The sequence below is a fragment of the Lagopus leucura genome, unplaced genomic scaffold (genome assembly GCF_019238085.1).
Source record: "Lagopus leucura isolate 7727_CA_CO unplaced genomic scaffold, USGS_WTPT01 Super-Scaffold_100002, whole genome shotgun sequence".
In the NCBI taxonomy this organism is placed as follows: domain Eukaryota; kingdom Metazoa; phylum Chordata; class Aves; order Galliformes; family Phasianidae; genus Lagopus; species Lagopus leucura.
The window spans coordinates 73013283-73033570 of NW_024962263.1; the positions used below are offsets into that span (position 1 = coordinate 73013283).

The 20288-nt window shown below is 39.3% G+C and overlaps 1 protein-coding gene across 1 annotated transcript in view; it reads left to right on the forward strand.

The window, feature by feature from the left end:
* The first annotated feature begins 14030 nt into the window (after window positions 1-14030).
* The window catches only part of OXR1 (oxidation resistance 1), a 241077-nt gene continuing 234819 nt past the window's right edge, over window positions 14031-20288 (forward strand). Inside the window, exon 1 of the mRNA XM_042869630.1 lies at window positions 14031-14045. The gene's annotated coding sequence lies outside the window, so the exon portion shown is untranslated. The remainder of the gene's footprint in view (window positions 14046-20288) is intronic.

A 20288-nucleotide genomic window follows, 5' to 3' on the forward strand; every position in this document is an offset into this window, starting at 1 on the left:
AAGTTTTATCTTCCATGGAGTCAGTCCTCTTGTTAAAGGTACAAAAAAACATATAGCACCACTAAACTCAGACCTTGTAAAAGCTCATTTGAAAACTCCTCCTAAATTGTTTATCCAGCTTCACATTTGCCAGTGGCTGAGCCTGCAGTTGGCCTCTAATTCAGCATCTCATGTTCTGGGACCAGATATCAGGCAATGCCCTCAGACCTTCACAGTTTGTATGACCCCCGACTTTTGCATGTAAAATGCTAGGGCAGTCCACGGCTTATTGAAAATTTGTTCCTTTATGATATTATTATAGTGAGATAAGGATTTTAGATTTTTTTATTATTATTATTATTTTGTATTATACCATCAGAGGAAAAAATGCCTATTCAAGAGAACATTTGTCTTTTGGTTCAATAGAGTAAATGTTAGAGCAAACATTCTGAGCTTTCAGCTCCAGAGGATACCTAACACTACTGTAGGCAACAATTAAAATTTGCAGAAATATTCTCAGGAGACAATGTTTCCCCATCAATTACTATACAAAAAAAAAAAAAAAAAGAAAAAAAAAATTGGACAAAAGTATGCACACGATTACAAGTCTTTGCTCTTCTTGTCACAATCTATATACCTTTTGATAGCTTCTCTATCAATTAGTACGAGTGCCTTGCAGTGAACTACATTCATCCATCCTACACTTACATACACACACTTACGCTTCCTATAGCACACATCTCAAGCCTGTAGCAGCAAGATATGGGTACATGATCCCTTAGAAATTCAGATTTTGGCATATCCATAGTGATGTGAAGCTCATTTCACTCCTCCCTTGGGCAGGATTTTCACTGACACAACATAGTCCCAGTGGGAGCTTCCAGAGAGACCCAGAGAGCCCAGTGTTGTACATCTGACAACAGTAGTGCCCCGAAGCTCCATCACATTCATTGCTCCATGCCTAGTTCACTCCCTGTGCATTGGGAAATCTCTTTCTAAACCACAATTCTGCCTAATTAGGACTTGAAACTTCCTTATTCCTTCTCACCACAATTTACAGAAATGCTGTGGGGAAGCTATTTTTGATGTGTCACAGTTGAGATCTTCGTGAAGGTTTTACCTATTTCCTTTCTATAGGTAATACAATACTAGGAATGAGGCTATGAAGTTAACTCTTTTGTGAGGGCTACAGGAGTGGAGATTCACACTGGAATGTGCAATTATTTGGTGCAAAAGGAACCATGACATTTGTCTAGCTCCACAGTACTGATCAAATAATGTAAGTGCCCCTTCAGTTCATCTGAGCAAGAGATATGCTAACAACAAGACTCAAATTTCACCCTCAAATTTTCATTTACTAGGAAAAAGGCAGGAAAGCTCTTGCCTGGATTCATTTCCCTACCTAGCATTAAAAAACATCACAAGCTCATAGCCTTTTCTTTGCATACATTTCATTTAATAGCCCCAAGCAAGGATATGCCAACCAGTCCTGTCCCAAAACACTCTGTTTCTGTGGGACTTTTAGCTCAAACACAGGCTTTCAACAGAAGTTTGCTTGTATCCAGGTGATTTGGGACATAGGTGGATAAAGGGTATACTCATCCAAGTCCTGTGGAGAGATTTCTCAAATAAGCTTGCTTGAGTAAAAGTTGTAATAATAATAATAATAATAATTTAAATATTGCATAAGCTGTTTTTTTTTTTGTTTGTTTGTTTGTTTATTTCCACTAGAAAGCACTGAGCTTACACCTTATCTTAAATATCTCATCTCTAAAGAGGATTCATTCACTAATTCACACAAATTTTACCTTACCTTTTGGGAACACAACTCCTTCCTTATGCTTATCCCTGGGGTTTGGCTTGCTTCACTGTTTCCCTGCATTTACAAATATCATTCTCAGGTTGCAAATAGTCTTAGTGAAAATCTCTGTACAGGAAGCATAAACACTTAACAGAAGGCCATGAATTCTGTTTGGTACCTTAAAAGTCAGACTAGAATGTGCATGTTCGATGTACATAAATTGAAATAGTTCTCAGTAGCTTGACTGAGGAAATACAGAGAAGCCACACTGGAAAAGTATATTGGATTTAGGTTATGTGAATCCTAGTTCAGGCCTTAAACTTATTTTTTTCTTTTTTCACTGCCAGCCTATTATATTCTGATCCATCTGATCAAGAAATGATATATATAAATATCACAGAATATATAAAGCCTTCCAGCTCTCCTCATTAGGGCTGCCAAAACAGCTTGCTCCTCCAGACCTGCTGCAGACTGTGCGAGATGATGGTGTATCTGCCTCTCACACCAGCTGTAGTTGACTGCTCAGCTCCTGCAGTAGGTCCCCAGGTGCTGCAAAGGGGTAAAACCCATCTTTTTGTTCATGCTGAGAAAACTACAGCAAAGCCCATGCTTTCTCCACACTGAGAGTCTTGCAAACCTCATATCTTGTAATGTGGCTTTAAATGATGAAGGTAACATTAGTCATGAAGTACCCTGCTTGTTCCTGCCATTCACTCTGATGATGTTTGTTTTTTTTCCTTGTAGCCTGTGTGCCTTTTTCATTCTTCAGGAGGGCTTGATGTTATTTTCCTACCTTGGAAAGTTTTGAAAACTTCACTTTGCGAGTTCTCCTCTAATTGCATTCTTTCAAGTTCTGTTATTGATGATCTAAAACATTTACATGATTTCAATGATTAGCATCTGAGCATGCAGACAAAAAATGTAGCTGTAGAGTCATTCATAGTATCAATAAGCGTTAATTTCAAGGGCTGATTTAATGGAATGATGTCTTTGTAATGGCAGGAAAACAAATGGAAGAGAAGGAAAAGGGGCTTGTATTCTACTATTAAAAATTGCCAGAATCTGTTATTGTCTTCAGTGAATTTCTTTTCTGCTAATAACTGTTGGTACTGATGCCTACAAACTTAATTAGGAATGCAATATTTCATCCTGTACCCAAATGAAAAATGCTTATTGCATTTGCCTTTTCCCAAGAGGACCTGAAATGACCATTTTCAATTACAGTTATGGCTGTTGCTATTTATTAATGTCTGCACAGTATTTTCTTTTTTTTTTTTTTTCCTATTTACAAATTCTCTTACATTTATAGAACAGTTCAAGCTTGCTGTAGAATTATAATTTGAGAACACAAGACACATACATGAACATATAAGAGGTGCCGAGTGTAGCATAAAGATCCAAAAATAAGTATTTGAGTTCCAGCTATCAATCTTTCTTTCTCTTCTGCTTCCCCAGGTCTCTCTTTGGAGACAACAATGCATCATTGTACTGTAATTGTTTAATGCATATATTGCAAGAGCCAAGTACAGTAAAGGTCCCAACTACATCAAAATGCTGGATTTAAAAAAAAGAAAATAATTTGATAATTATGTCGATATAAACTGGGAACATGTAACTTTTGTAAAAATGTTGGTTTTTTTTTTTAATTTATTTTTATCACCTTTTACTGTAAAATACCATTGTTGCTTCTGAAAGGTTAACCAGTTTTGATTTATTACTTGCTTTTGTGCAGAAAGAATTCCTAAGGCAAACAGAGATTAAATCTTTAGAAATACAGTTCTGGAAAATGTACTGTGCCCTCATCATTTTCTTGGTTTTGAAATTCCAGACTGTTTTGGGTGCACTATTAGGGAGAAGGTAGTTGATTGATATTTTTTACTTTTCAAAAGCACGTACCATTTTGTCAAAACAAACAAACAAACATTAATACCTAGACCTTAGATTTGTCGTTACACAGCAAAGTGTTTTAATTCTTATTTGTCTACGTCTACATTAAAAAGTAACTTTGCACGACATGGGTAGATAAAAATGTCTAATGCTATGGTTTCTCCCAACCCCATTACATGTGGTTTGGGGTTTACTTCAGATTGGGTGGCTGGACCCCACATAGTGTTTAGAGCTTTTGCAGGGACAGGTACCCTCAAACTTTCTACAAGAGTCACTATAGAAAAACCCTCTCTGCCTGCTTTCTCTCTCATTCAGAAAGCAGTCACACATCTGTTACCACATCAAGATGTACGCCATCACCTGCCTCATTCTGTTCATAATATTTCTGAGAAATTCTACAGTTCCTCATGCTCAGTTCTTCTGAGTTTGATTAATGCATGCTGGTTGCAGTGTACTTGGAAGGAGGGATGGTAGATATGAAAGTGCAAGGGCTGTACAGATAGTTAACGTGTATGAACTGGCTCCTATTCTCCTGCATCTCTTTATTTACTTATTTTTTAGAGGAGTGGGAAGAAGAGAGATAGAAAAATGTTGAACAATTCTCCAAATCCACTCTGAACTCATATTTCTTGCACATAAAATTGCCTAGGCCTTTGGTCTCTGGGTTTTCCAAGAATGGAGAGGCTGTTTGTGAGATGCACGTTCAGCTATACTTACCAGCTGCAAGTATGTTCCCTGCAAGGAAAACTGCTCCCTTAACATATAAGCCTTGGTGAATCCATGAGGCAGATTTATGGAGATTCTGGCGGGCTCTTCCCAAAGCACCTATGATATCTCTCTTCTGCAATTCTTGCTTTCACCAGATGTAGAAACTGGTACCATTTTTTTAAAGAAAAGAGAGGAGCGTTCATAACAGCTGAATGCCCACCTGCATGGTGGGAAATGTGGTACACTTTTATTACTTTACTGAGTCAGGAGGCTTTTCCCTAACAGTTCTTATACTCTACTCCACCAAGTCCTTAATGATGTTCAGACCCTAGCAAGGGAGAATTTCAGCTTTCAAGACAGACAAGAACTTCCTTTTTTTTTCCTTCTTTCAGAAGATATCAGCTATCTGCCAAGTGCTGAAATTTTTGGCTGAAACACTGTATTTGGATAGGAAATACGTCTTTGATGCCTCCTGTCTTTCTTAGTTTAGTGAGATTAAACAGGATAGTCAGTCCCACTTGCATTAACTGATCAAAAAACATAGCAAGTAGGAACATGCCGTGCCGGAATACAAAGCTGAGGTATTTTCTGTCATAAAGCAATAAGGATTGTGCTTCAGAAAAGACAATCAACCAGTTTTCCCACGTACTACCAATGGATAACACCAGAACTACTACCTGGAAACATTACCTTCAGCAGACTATAAAATTTTAAGGCTAAATTTGTAATCCTATTATAGTAAATAAACTGCTTGCAAAAAAGGAAAAGAAAATCACCACTTCTTTGTGCATGCTTCTTCAGCCTTTTATGAGGCTCACATGTTCTTCTGAGACTATGCATTCTTGCATCTTCTTAACAGAGAGGTAGAAAACCAAACTGACAAATTATACCTGGTTAGAATGGAGACAGCAAAATATAACTGTACTATGAGCTATAACTTTAAGACAAAAACATGCAGAGAGATTCCAGTATGCTTTATAATTTATAAGAATTAAATTCTTTATTTACGATGTTGGCATTGTATATAAAAGTTTAATCACAAAAATATTTGTTTCCAATTCTTTGTCAGAGTTGATAAATCTCTCAGGATTTTCAGTAATGTATTTCTTGAGCAGAGCTGCCTAAAAGGCCAGAGACATAGGACAGGAAAGTTCTCTTCATCCAATGGGTTCAGACCCTGATGTTATAAGCAATCACTTCTAAATAGTTATACTTACGAAAGCAGATGAGAAGACCTCTTAGGTGACTATTTCCATCACTCTTCATTTCAGACTTTTGCCTCTGATACATTTTCTACAAATTTGTCTATTCAAAGATATCTCTAGGCATGATAATTCTTAAAAGAATGCAAAGAAATAAATTAGAAATAAACACATAATCATGAGATATTTGCCCACAGTCAGAATATTAGGCATACAAATAGCAATATGCACTTGGGCCTCAAAAATGGACAAGTGTTGAACGCAACCCTAAAATGAACTGATACTTTTTAAAATCTTATAGAGTTTTTAAAATCTTATAGATTTTAGACTTCACTTTACCCATAATAGCAGAAGTCATACCTCAGCTGTTTATGTACTGCGGGTTACATAAACCTCGTCTGAGGTAGGCTATATGAACTTGTAAAAGATATACAAGAACTATATTAATACAGTTATTTACTTCATGAATTCTTATGAGTTTCCTATAAGCCTTGTAAGCCCTATTCTTGGCACTTACAAAAAATGTGATAGGCAATTGAGTATTACACATCCAAAAATGTAGTTAAAGGGCTTTCAGTCCTAAAACAAGTAAAAAATATGCCAGTAAGAAACACGAGGTTTATGATACAAGAATCAGATGATTAAAGATCTACGTATTGAAGAAATTTGAGAGATTAATTTATTTGACAGAGGATCGGAATTCAAGGAAACACAAAGAAGAAAACACTATCAAAATAATTTTAGAAAAAAGTGATTAAAAACACAGCTAAAAATATCAACTGTGACTCAGAACTTTTGAAAATACACGTAGTATAAGTACAGGTATAAACAGCAAGTATCATACATCTGCGACCCTTATACTTGTTTTTATGAATGCTTTGTTTATTTTTTTATTTTTTATTTTTTTTAAAGAGAAACAATTTGCAATGCAGGACCTGGAAGTAGAAGATGCAGAAGTTTCTCCTTTAACAAACAAAAAAGCAAACAGAAAACTAGTCAGAAATCCTGTTTGAATTGGCTTAAATATTGCCAAATACTGTGTGACCATAGATGTCATTTGTCTGTGTGTCCTTCAGCAAAGCAAATATGATGGGAATCAGGTATTCACAGCAGCAACAAACAGCGGTACGGTCATGTAGGTGTTAAATATAGAATGGGTACATTTATTTTGAGTACTATCTTAAAAACACAGCTGTAGAATGAAAATAGTTTCATAATAGGGTTGAATGAAGGAGTTCCACTGTATTTTTCCATACTTCAAACTCAGAACTGAAAAAAAAACCAACTGTTGATAGTTTGATTTTTATTTTTTAATTTAGAAGTGAAATAAAAAAGAAAAACAGCTTATATATATATTTAAAGAAAATGTAAGCATGCTCTGTAATGTCAAGATCAAAATGTAGAAGAGGCACTTGTGTATATACGTATTTTCAGAAAAAAAGAAACAAAGGATATTTTTTTTCCACATTTTTTTCTAACTTTTTGTTGGTTTTGTATATGTTGGTAGGGAAGAGAAGGTACAGTGTTGCTTAATTTGTGGTTTTCCTACATCATTTCACAGAAAAAGATGAAGATTTTAATTTTTGGGCTACTTCAGCATTTTTTATGGTAGTTGGAGCATTTGTGTATTTATGTAATTTTTTTAGTCAAGCGCCAAACAAAAGTAGAGTTGAGAAAGCAATTTTCAGCAGCTGAGAAGCATTTACATTGTGTGATAGCAGTCATGTCAGTTTTGCAATCTAATTTTTCCTTTTTTTTTTTCCTTTTTTTTTTTTAAATTAAATTCTGGACAGAAATGCACTGGCATTATTATGCTGCTTACTCCATTAATATATCGGCAAATCATGTAATGTACAAATGTCTCATAGAGCTTTAATGCCTTCCTTGCCTTTTAACATGCCCTGTGCTCCTTGACAATGTTTTTGCTGGGTACTAGCTCTGTGTGATCATAGAATCATAGAATTATAGAATCATAGAATGGCCTGGGTTGAAAAGGACCACAATGATCATCTGGTTTCAACCCCCTGCTATGTGCAGGGTCACCAACCACCAGACCAGGCTGCCCAGAGCCACATCCAGCCTGGCCTTGAATGCCTCTGGGGATGGGGCATCCACAACCTCCTTGGGCAACCTGTTCCAGTGTGATGTATGAATACAAATACTAAAACTTTGATTTCATACCTTGACCAGGTACTTCAGGCAGCCTTTATGTCATTATATAACAATACATATACTACTGATGTAGATCTTGGTGTACCTAAAATATTTCTCTCCAGTGGCTTGAATTTAAATTTTGTACTTACTCTTAAGTCAGTTTGCAAGCACTTTATCTTTCAGTTCACTGCACCTTTGTATTTCACTATCAGAGATGAAAAAGCAGAGAGTGAATGCAATATTTAAGAAGTGACATTTCCTTTTTATTTTTGAATTGGTTATAGCTTGTTGCTTTTGTTCTGTTTCTGATTTGTTTTGTTTTTAAATAATGGGACCAGGTTTCTATGTGGCTCAAAAGCATATTTCCCAGAGCTGATTGAAAATTCATAAGACTTTTACCATACACTTATCTCTCCTTTTTAGGAGCATAGGACTAATTATCCTTAGAACAGCGTCTGTGTGTTAATGTTAGTGGCAGCTAAGTGTTTTTTTTGTTTTGTTTTTGTTTTTTAAATAAAGGTTATTGAAGTCTGACCTTTTTTGTTTGTCTGCTTTGTTTTATTTATTTTTTTACTAGGTATTTAACTTTTTTTTAATTTAAAATTTTTAATTAGTTGCAAAAAATAGTTACAGCTGCACTCTTACTCATGCCATATTGCCTGTTGGTTACTGGGGGTCACCCCTTTTCAAGATGATCACACCCACCTGCTGTTAGTCTTTTCAATGGTGAGATGTATGCCTCTGTGAAAACGGAAGTGATTTCAGCTTCATATTCTAGTCTTCATACTGATGTAAATAAAACCATTGATGGTTCAGTCAAGCCAGAATGTTCCCCTGGCCTGGCTTTAGTGACCAACAGAAACCTCTCCTAATCTTTGTAAACAACCTTGTGAATTGGTTGAGGCTGCTCAGAGAAACCAAGGGTTGGCATTAGATTAAATATTGATCCCAAAGCAGTATGCTGTGCTTCTCTGTTTTAATAGCAGCACTAACGGTGCTCTGCTCTTACTGCTGCTCTCTGAGGCAGATGCTTCCAGCAGCTTGCTGATGCAGTGCTCCTCACACACACCTCTACCCTCACTGCAGATCTCCTATTCAATACTTTTGGGGGGTTTCAGAGCATCTACTGCAGCTCTTATGCCCTAAAATAATTAAATAATAGTAAAGTTATGTTTTTGTGTTTTACAGGGACTCATCTATAGAAATGCTGAAAAAAAAAAATAGATGGCACTGATCTGTGTTTGTTTTTATTAATATTGAAAAGTAATAAGAAAACATTTCTAGCATTTAATACATTTAACATGGTAATACAAGCCTGAGACTGTGTTCATAACACATTGCTCAATTGTGACTGTCTTTGAAAACAAAGTAAATTAATGTCACAGATACAAATTTGCATAATGTGTGAAAGTAATGCCTGAGCTTCCAGTACGCTGTTGAAAACAGCTCACACACACAACATTAAAGTAAAATGTTTGCCTCCAAGTCCCTCAGTGCCTTACAGAGCTCTCAGTTTAAGAAGTCAGAGTTGGATATTTAAATTCCAATTGCTAAGGGAAAATATAGAAAACCAACAAAAACTTCAAAGCCCACAGAGGGCAGTAGGCAGTAGGTTTCTGCAGGCTGGGAAAAAAAACACAGCATTGATTACAGCAAAGAACACATCTGAGGGGAAAGTAGCCAACAAATCTGAAACACTGGAAATACAGAGCTAAAGTAAAAACTCATTCTCTGTTCTTCCTAGGTTAGTATATAATGTTGCTTTCATTTCACATTAATAAGAAATAAACATGAAACTTGTTTGAGTATCAGGTATATTTGTAGTTTCTTCTAATAATAATGTTTCTTACATATAAAAACTTTATCAAGAAAGAATTCAGAATTCTCCACTGGGCAAAACTTACATTTTCATCTGTGTGTTTTCTATGTAGAACTGGCATGATGAACCATCTCTGCTTTGCTTCAGTCAGGAGACTGAGGAAAATTCCTGGTTTGTCACATTTCCTCCTATTGACTAAAAACTGCTGCTGAGTCTGTTATAGACACAGAATAACTTGTTTGCAGCAGAATGGCTGTTTGTCACAGCTGGGGAAGGGAAAAAAATGGAATACCAGAAAAATAATGGATTTGTAGAAGGATGGATATCCAACGATTTTAAGCTACTCACGTCTATTTTTTTCTGGAGATTATGGCAGCAGAGCCTCTGAGACGGCAAATAGAATGGTTACTCAGTGGTAAAAATTATCAGTGATTGAAAAACATACAAGGTAGTTAAACTTTTCTTTATAAATCTTCTAAAAATCTCTAGCAAGATAAGTGTTTGGGACTTACATGGGAGATTGAATTCTGACCATTGGGAATTCCAGTGCAGAGAATGCTATTTACACCATACCTCCAGAGGCCTTTGGCAGTCATACCTAATGAATATCAATAAACTGGAAGTTTTTATGTAACATCCTGGTTTATCAAATGTAAAGAGCCTTTTTGCTGCATTACCCTTAAAGTCTAAACAGCATGTCAGCACAGCCAAGAGTTGCTACCTATATAATACTATATGGTCCATCTTGGGGTTCACATACTATCATTTGCAGCAAGTGAATCAAAGATACCATCTAGCCCAGCACATTGCCTCTGGCAATGGCAGTAGGAGATACTATTTGCAGATAATACATGAGCCTGTAGATTCTGTCCTCTTTTCTCCTAGTGCTGTCCCAAAAACCACAGCTCTACAGTTCCAAAGCATGAAGAGGCACCCCAATCTCTCCAATTCCTGTTTATGAATTTGCTATGATTTTTTCTAATTTATTTTAAAACCTGCTGATGAGGCGCATTTCCCAGTCCTCTTGGAGGTGATCATTTTCATATGACTATTATTCTCTTTTCATAGATAAAGGGGTGCAAAGTTCTTTCATCCACTTTACTCTTGTGTTATTTGCAATGAATTTCCCCAAGTAGTAAGGAAGTTGGCAAATAGTCCTTATTATCCATGAATTACCTACTGCTCCCATGATTTTGTAAACCTCAGCCATGTGCTCTCTCATGCTTTTCTCTCCAAGATGAAGACGCCAACTTTCTGATTTTCTCCTTACAAGGTAGTTGCTCTGCTGCTTTTTGGTGCACCTTTTTTGGCTTCGTCCTCAATATTACATAGAGCTGCCAGGTGCCACCCATACTCTTGATGAAATCTAACACTTCATTGTTCTGTTTTTTTTTTTTTTTTTTTTTGTCTAACTTGATAACTTTTTTTGTCTAATTGATAACTTTAGAGAATAGTCAACAGTGACTCCAAGAGTACTTTAGTGAATTGTAGCTACCAACTCTGAGTTCATCTTCATATAAGCATCTTTATTAAAACATTCAAATTATATGTCTCAAAAACATTTTTTTCCTCTGTCGTTATAGTGTACAATCAAAGAAAAAAAAAAAAGCTTGTGTATTTGTGTGTACTTGACTATAATAACTTACCTAGGGCAATAAATTTGAGAAGTGGAAGTGCTGGAGTGCTGGTTTAAGTTAAACAGGGAGAAGATAAAGAGAATCTGAATGCTGTTCTCAGGGACAAGAGTGAAAATAACAACAGGAATAGAAAACTGAGAGGATTGGGGTGAAATGATGTGAACCAGGACTGGCCTCTGGCGTATCATTTTCTCAGATCATCAGCAAAATGGAACCGTAGGAGACACATTTGAAAATCAAGGATTTTAGTAGAGCATTCCCAAGTAGTAAGTTGAGAGATTTGCAAAGTGCTGTGCTATTCATGGAAACAGTGCTGTACACACTCTGCATGCAGAGGAATTGTTCCTCTTCTGCTGTCTGATAGGGGCACAGCAGCATAGTGAATATTTGAGTCTTTGTTGCTGCGTAGGAACAAAATGAAACTCTACAAATATTTCTACTGAGCAAAATCAGAAGAAGAAAAGAACAGCATCCTGCTTCAAATGAGTGTCTGCCTCTAAGTAATTCATAGTTCACTGTTTGACACAGCAGATGCTGACATCACTTAATTGCTAATGTCCAATTGAGTAATTTGCATCTGGGTTGATGATGCTGCCACTTGAATATTGAATTTATAAGAACTTATCCTAGGTGTTTTTTCTTAACGATTTCAAGAAATTTTCAAAGGCAGTTGATAATGGTTTGGGTAAGAAAGATCCATATATGCTCATCTCCCCTTGTAAAAGCACTTAGATTTGACAAGATCTGAAGAGATTCCTGAAAGATACAGAAAGATGTGGGAATGATGAGGATGACAATACAGAATTCAAAAAGAAAACCTCTCTTCTTCACTATTATATTAACAGACACACTGAGTCCCATTATGGGTAGTCTTCTGTCCTCCCCAGACAATAATGGAGTTCCAAGCTGGATGTTACTCTCCTGAGACTCAGGACATCTTTTGGTCTCCCCGTTTACCCAGAGCTGTATGGCAGTAAAGGCACAAACTATTCTGGGAAATTCTCCAGAGACTGCCTACTGCTCCTGCAGAGCTCCAGCTGCAGCCAGAAATGTGTTAGTCCTCTGCTCTCCTGAATCTGAGACTGTACTCAGAAAACTGCCTTTTCTATTTCCCCTGCTGTCTGTCTCAAGATCAATAGCTCTGGGCTAAAGAATTACATAATATCCACAGTGTTTTCATCACTTTAAACAGTTATGCATGCTGCATAGATTACAATATTTTACAGTATAGTGCAAAGGCTGCAGTTAGCCAGGGACCAAAGAATAAAATGTGCATCTCATCACCGAATGAGAACATAGAATGCAGAGACAATTAGTGAACACGATTCATTCCCTTTTAAATACTATAATCTTCATGACATCACCTTTTGTTTCTTAAAGTACTACAGCAGAGCTGCCTATGTAATCTTGTATAATAATCCACCCCACTTTATGTCAATCTGTGTAGCAGATTGCTTCCTCGCTCTCCCTGTATTTGACACTACTGATGGATAATGTTTCCTTTTGCAATTATGTTCACCTACACATAACTGAGCTTTTTCTTTTTGCAGTACTTTAGTTCAAGGCTGCGTGAGAGTTCTCGGAAATATTTCAGAACAAGATGAACTTGTTATGCTCCCATGTTTAGGGGAATAAATTGCAGTTTTTAACGTGGTTGACTGTGTGTATTATTGTAAGTGACGTCATCAGTGTCAAGTTATCATTGTGCACAGTAGTCCTTCCTGAGTGAAAGCTTCTTTAGTCCCAATACTATAAAGATAGTATTTGTGGAGCAGCAATTTTCTGCATATAAAAAAAAAAAAAAAAAAAAAAAAAAGCAGAATTCAGCACTGAGTTCAGTTCTGAACTCTTGCTGGAGTGTTATAGTTTTAGGCTTTACAGTATGTTTATAAATGTAAAACAATGCGGCCTCGTGTTTATTCTCACTGGTCTTCAGGAAGGCGGTGAATCCAACAGCAGCTCAAGCACATCAGGTACTCCCATTCACAAATACTTGCAGGGCTTTCAATCTCTAACAGTTCTATACAGCGTTCAGGTTCGAAACACAGTGCTGTGTGAGCGCGATGATGACTTCTGTCTTATCACACACATCTCCCAGTGTAAAAAAACAACCCTAAACATATTTAAGGAGCTGCCTTGCAGGCTGCTTAAGGCTGCCACATTCTCACCGGGCTGCTCCGCGTTTCACTACAAAGCCAGCGTGAGCCGGAGCCCCATTCACAAAAACCGAACGGGATGGAGCCCCCGAGAAATACGGCAGGAAAACAGACTCGTATTTTCCCCCGCACTCTCCAGACCCGACGTTCGAAACCGCCGCCCGGCAGGCTTTGTGGCGCTGGGGCGCGCCGTGCCAGGTGGGCGCTGAGCTGAGGCTCCCGAGAGCCCCCCGGGGCCGCGCGGCGCCAGAGCCGAGCCGCAACCGTAAGCGGGCACGAGAGAGAGTGGCTCGGGGACGGCGCTACCCCACAGCCCGGCCTCAGCGCGGCTCCCCAGACACTGCGGGGCGTCCCACACCGCGAGGGGGGGTCCGCGCATCGGGATGCCGCCCTCCGCCCCGCCAGCGAGGCCGCCTCTGCCCCTTTAAGCTCCAGCTGTTCTTTTCTGTGGCGCCTATTTTTAGCTCATCCTCTTGGTAGCATCCAGCTCTGCCCCCTATTTCTCCGCAGCTCCCCCCCTTTCCAACCCCCCTCCCCTCGGTGGTAGGTTCCGCGAGGAGACGGCTCGGGGACTGAGCATGTCCGAACGCGCTCGGCAGCGGCCGCCGCGCCGGGGCTGCGCTCGCGCGCCGCGTTCGCCGGGCGGGAAGGAGAGCGCGCGGCCGGGGGCCGTGTGAGGGGGGCGCGTGCCGCCGCCGGCAAGTAAGTTGTTCGCAGAGCGGGGCGGGGGGCTGGGGCCGCGCGGGCGGTGGGGATAGGGAGGGGCGGCCGGGTCTGCCCCGTCCCCCCCCGTGAGGGGTCGTGCGAGGCGGGCCCTGCTCCCCCCTCGGCTCTGCAACTTCTCTCTGGTTGTCTTCGGCCCGGCTCGCGGATCCGGAGAGGCGTCCGACGCCGTCAGCGCGGAGTTGCGGCGTTGAGGGGATCCGGGAGGTCGTGGCGAGGCGGGGGGTGCGCGAGGGGAACGCGCGGGGAGCTGCGGTTGCCCATAGGTGATGCGCTCTGTGCGCCTTTCAGTTCAGTAGGGGTGCAGTATTTCCATGTGTCTGTCGGTAGCAAATAGCGACCCGCGTCCCAAGTTTTTCCCTCCGAACACGGGATCTCGCTGTTCAGTTCGATAAGGGCTGTGCTGTCGCCGTCCCTTCCGTAACAGCTCAGTTCGGATGCTGCGCGTCGCCGAGCCCGGGGGAGGCGAAGTTCCTCATCGGCTGCTGACGGCAGCGACGCTTTGCTTCGTTTCCTCTGCTGCCAAAAGGCAGAGGCGTCAGGAGCCGCTCTGCTGCTCGCGGGAGGCTCATTGTCGTCTCCGAAGTTGTACTAAAACGGCCAATTAATTTAAATGATTTAATAACAGGGAGAGGGCAATTTGAGGAACATTGCCTGTGAAAATGCTGCTGCTTGGCGGCTCGCTGGTGGCAGAACTGGGCCAGCCGGGGCCGGTGGATGCCGGGGGGGGAAGGCTGCCTTCTTTCACGTCCTGAGCCTCGTGTCGGCTGCTGGCACTCCGGGGACGGCTGTCCTTGTGCCTTGGTTTGGGTTTGATGGAATGCGCACAGGGACGAAACTGCACGTAAGCTGAAGTGTCTCCAGGCTGAGCCTCATCAAAATTTAGACGTGCTTTAAAGTAGTTAAAGACCAGAACCTGCCGACCCTGCTGTGTGTATTCAGGGTTCTGGTAATTAGTGTTACTGCGATGTAGACAAGGAGGCTGCTGTGTGATTGTTTCTGCAACTCTTCCCCTCTCCTTAACGAAGCAAAAAAATCCCAAAGCAGCCCCCTGTGATAATAAGGTGGGATTTTATCTGTGGGTTTCTGGAAGCTGCTCAGTGTGTGCGATTGGGATCTGACTTGCACATCAATAAGCTGCTGTCCTGTCAGTTCCATTTTTATGAGTATGCAATAATGGGGGAAAAATTGAATTCTTGAGTAGATGCCTTTTGCTTGCTGCACAAGACCATCAGAGAATGCAGCAGGAAAGAACAGCTTGTGCTACCTGTGTTGACGACAGAGGGGAAAAATAAAGAGAGAAATTTTTGTAGAATGCGATCTGCCATTTTATTTCTTGTGATTAGATTTGAGCTGCAATAATGCCTTCAAAGGCTCTGTTTTTAAAAAAATGACTTTCCTTATGTTTGAGAAGTAATAATTTGTTCAATAGGAGGCATTTATTTTACGTTTACTGTTATGTTGTCTTAATACTTCTCGTTATGACTCTAGAGCTCATATAGAGTAATAGATGATTTCAGCATCCTAGACAGGTAGGTACTTTCTGATAGTCAAAGCATATGCAGATAGAATATACACATGTTTTTAAGTTGTACACTTTTGTACGGTGTCTTTAGAGTCTTAGATGATTGTTCATCTTTTGTCCAGACTTCAGCCCAGCTAATAGAAAAGAGAAGATTGTTGGGGTGGCAGTGGGGTTACATATTAGTAGTTGTGAAATGTCTAGTTAGCAGCTGCAGTGTTTGCACATAGCTGTTTCTCCCATCAGGCAGAAAAATAATAATCTTTTTTCTCCATGTATTTTTTTTTTCCTTAAAAGCTTTTATTTCTCCACTGTTCATTTAATCTAAGGATATATCTTACTGGTTTTGCTTTTCTTTTTGTAATAAAGTGTGTCATCTCACCTTATAGGTACTCATATGTACTTATGCCCCTAAGATTCTGGAGGGTAACAGGAGTGCAGGAAGAAATGTTAAAATGTCTTTTTTAGAAAACAACAACAACAAAAAAAACCCCAACAACTTTAATTATAAAACCAAAAATCCCTATTAATAATGCCTTAGGAAATTTCATAGGCAATTGATTACTCTTTAAGGTTCATAGCTGGAGAGGCAGTAGTCTAGGATTATCAGCATTACCTGTCAGCTGTTAATTCCTGAAAAGGTCTCTTAACTTCCTTTTTGTTGATGAGCTACCATAATTTCTTTTTCACCCTGTAGTGAGCTACTGTTGTTCCTTAAGTTACTACAGTGAAAATATTCAATTAAGTATTTTACTGGAACACACTGGGAGGTGACAACCTTGCAGAAGCAAACAATTATTACTAGCAAGCATGGTTCAGTGTTGTGTTAGCGTGAGTTGCTGCATGTTCATGAGTGGATTCAATTAGAAGATGCTGAAACTTTTGATGATACAACTGTGTACTTCAGTGTAGGATAGCTTCCTTCTCAACTGCAACAGACACCCTTTGAGGTAATGCACTCTTCTTTGATTTGTGAACATTTGACATCAGGGGCACAAGGAAGAGTTTTGGTCAGGAAGTGAACTGTGTGTGCGCTGGAACTCTTGGGGAAGACCTATGGAAAAGGTATCGCCATCTTCAGCTCATCGGAGTTGTGTGCCAGAAGCAGATGCTCACGTGGTGCACTGCAGCAGTGAGCTGTAAGTTATGTTTTCATTCTAGCATCTGTTCCTACCAGCTTTACTCGAGATTAAACGTAGAGATGGAGAAGATATCTCCTTGATATCTCAGGAAATGTTAGGGATATGTCAAACAGTTGCTGTCCATGATAGAAAGTTACTGGACCTTAAGGTCAAAATCTTTCAGATTGTGCAGAGATGTCTGTCACCGAGTGAGCTTATCTATGGCTGCAGCAGTGCAATTAGCAAGTTTCTCCTGTGTGCCAGGTTCCTGTCTGCATCTCAAAGGGATCTTGGCCTCCTGATCCCACTTTCTTACACTGCTCTAGAAAAACAGTGATAGGAATTCTATTTATTTACTTATTTTGCTACCCGTTAAAGAAGGATTTGGAGAGGAAGAAAAAGGTAGGGGGGGAAAGAAAAAGAGAGAGGAAAAATATGTAAACCTGCGTTAAACTTCCACAGCTCTTGATCTGAGAGCAAACTGGAGATTCAGCTCCTTAACTCGTAGGTGACAGGATGGGAACATTCTGATGGCGTTTCCCATAGTCATGAACAGACTGTACAAAGGATGGTCCCTTCTGTGGGGGCTATGCAATATGTTATCCACGTAGTCCAAGGACGGCAACATGGAAAGAATGGATTCTGAGCAGAAGAATAAGAAGGTATAAACTCCACTTTGTTTTCGTTTTGTTGGATCCAGTTGTTTTCAGGCCTGAATTGGTAAGTCTATGCCAACACATACATTTCTGGTGAGCTTTTATTCTGGGAGGCTTTTTTGTTCCAGATGGGGAGTGTTTTTCTCTTTGGAAAGTTTTGGAATCTTTTTGTTTGACTGATGTTTTTTAAAAAAGAGTTGAAATTGAAACTTTTGTAGGGGCAATAGGATTCCCCTAGCCCCAGCCATAGGCATTATTAATCAGTGGGGCATCTGTGGTGACTTCCTAAGGAAAGTTAGCACCCTGACAGGAGGGAAAGAACATGAAGTGGTCTTTAATGGTGAAATAGATGCAAGTTTTTTTTAATACTTTGCTAATAAATCTATCTGATCAAAAGTGAAAGATGAATGGAAGAGGAAATTCTGAACACTAAGCAAAGCATTATTTTCTTTCTTAATAAATCATTGCGATGCACAGCCCTGATCATGCACTGCGTATTCAGTTGTATAACTGTAGCAATAATAAGCAGTCTCTATAAGAAGCATCTCTAATGCCCTCTCCTCAGTCTGAATAGCTTTCTAAGTTGCTTATACAAGTTCAAAGTGGAGCTGCTTACTTAAGCAAAACTGTATTTGGCATTGATAGAAATTTCCTGAAGAGGAACTTCATGTGTTTTTTTTTTTTTTTTTTTTTTTTTTTTTTTTTCTGGAAACTGCAAATATATTGCTATTCAGATACTGTTGTCTATTTATTATGAGTAAGAAATAAGTACTGTACCTCTTTTTGTTCCAGTTCTGGTGTTTCTATTTTGGAAAAGCAGAAAATAAGATGCTAGACTGTACAAGGACTTTAACTGAAGTAGTTAGCAAAGGAGGAAGTTTTTATCATAGAGTCATAGAATCCTTAGAGTTGAAAGGACCTCTGAAGGCCATCTAGTCCAACTCTCCTGCAGTGAACAGGGACACCACAGCTAGATCAGATTGCTCAGGCCCTGATCCAGCCTCACCTTGAAAGTCTCCAGTGCTTAAGCAGGGATGTAGTTTTATGCAATATTTCAGATTTCTGGAACTACACATTGTCTTAGTTGGGTTTTCAGTGGGGTCACTGGCAGAGCTTAAGCTATGTGAACAAAATCAAGACCTGTTCTGTGGAAGATAGTAACCTTCTTGGTGTGTAAGTAAAAGTCTCAGTCATACAAGATCCCCTGTATTGTATGCATGTTCTTCAGAAATCAGTGACCAAAGAGCGGCACTTTGGGTCAGCCTGGGGTATATCCTGTTCATCTCTGTGACAGCGCAGTTCACATCTGTGTAGACATGGACAAGTGATACTTAGTACAGAGCTTGGAGTGCAAAGTTGTGGCACTTTGTATCTAACTCATAGCACCTCTCGGAGAGACGTCGTGTTACCCCTACTAGTGTAGGCACTGGGTTCCATGGTTCTACCTGTGCACTTTCATTTTGAAAGGTGGTCTAGCAGCTACCTTTACCACATCACACGATGCTAGGAGCCATCCTGTCTGTCTTCAGTACATGAACTCTTCCATTAAAAACAGAGTCCGGAAAAGAAATGTTAACACATTCTGTGGCTGCTTAATTTATATGTCTATTCCATTCTTATACATATACTTTGAACTTGTTCTCTAGAAACAGGAGGAAAAGAATCTGCTATCTCCTCTGCTCCTTTGTATAGAAAGCTTTTGAGAAGCACAGACATTAAATTCATAGGTAAAACATAGTACACTTAAGTATTCCTGTGGATCATAAGTTTCCAGAAACCTTTATAAAATACGACATGTGCATGGAGACAACACTTTGATACTATAAATATAGGCAGAACTTTTTTTTTTCTTAAGGCATAACACAATCAGGTTCTATGGAGCCATGGTCTGAAATAACAGCAAACACATTATTAGCTATTCCTTAATCTAACCATTGCTGTAGAAATGCTTAGTAATAAATCATCTTCCTATTTCATAAATAATGCAGGACATACTAAAATGTTAGTATTTATAGTCACTTCAGTGAAATTGGATTCACTTTTGAGTTCTTACATTTCCTTTGCCATTTTAAATTATTAATATTGATATATTTCAGAAATAGATATCTATATACTGTCGATGTAAAAATAATCTAGTCATCCGTATCTCTTGTACTTCAATTCCAAGATGCCTACTATGTGCAGTTGCACTGGAGAGGCAGGACATCCAGGCTGTTGACAGGAGCATGTTCTGAAATGATAACTGATGATTGATACACCACAACTGCTCAGCTTCTGAGAAGAAAAGATGCAAGAGCTTTTAAATCCCTTTTAGAGAAGGAAACAATTTGTATCCAGGACTAAAAACAATAGTAACAATGAAAACAGATATAATTGGAATCAAAATACATTTGCTTGTTCCACTTTTAATTCTACTTTGAATCTTATTAATCTCTGTAGGAATTTTCAGTGTTTTCTCTCTGGCTTTATGGTTATATTTTCTTACTCCCTTCTCCAGGAGTCAGGCTGAATACTGATTGCATGGAAGTATTATTACCAGAAGCCTAATGCTGATTTATTAGTAGCCTAATCTCACATCTAGATCAAACTTCCAAGACCTTTGTGGTACTATTTGAATATTTTTCAAATAATTGCACTGACTTTAAATGTGGAGTTGACCAGTGGATAGAGGCCCCACTCAAGGCTTCTGCTGACGTGGTTAATTTTTTTGCTGTGGTCATTTTCTTCATATGCTAGAAAGGATGCTAATAGCAGGAATTGACTGGTCTGTTTGGAACAGATGACTTGAAACTTTTCCATATACCAGCTGTATATCGCCTTTTTTTTCCCCAGTTTTTCTCTCGCTGAGGCCTACCTCATCGGAAAGCTTTTAACGTGTGTATAACCAAGATGTTATAATTGCAATATAATCAAAAGAGTAAGG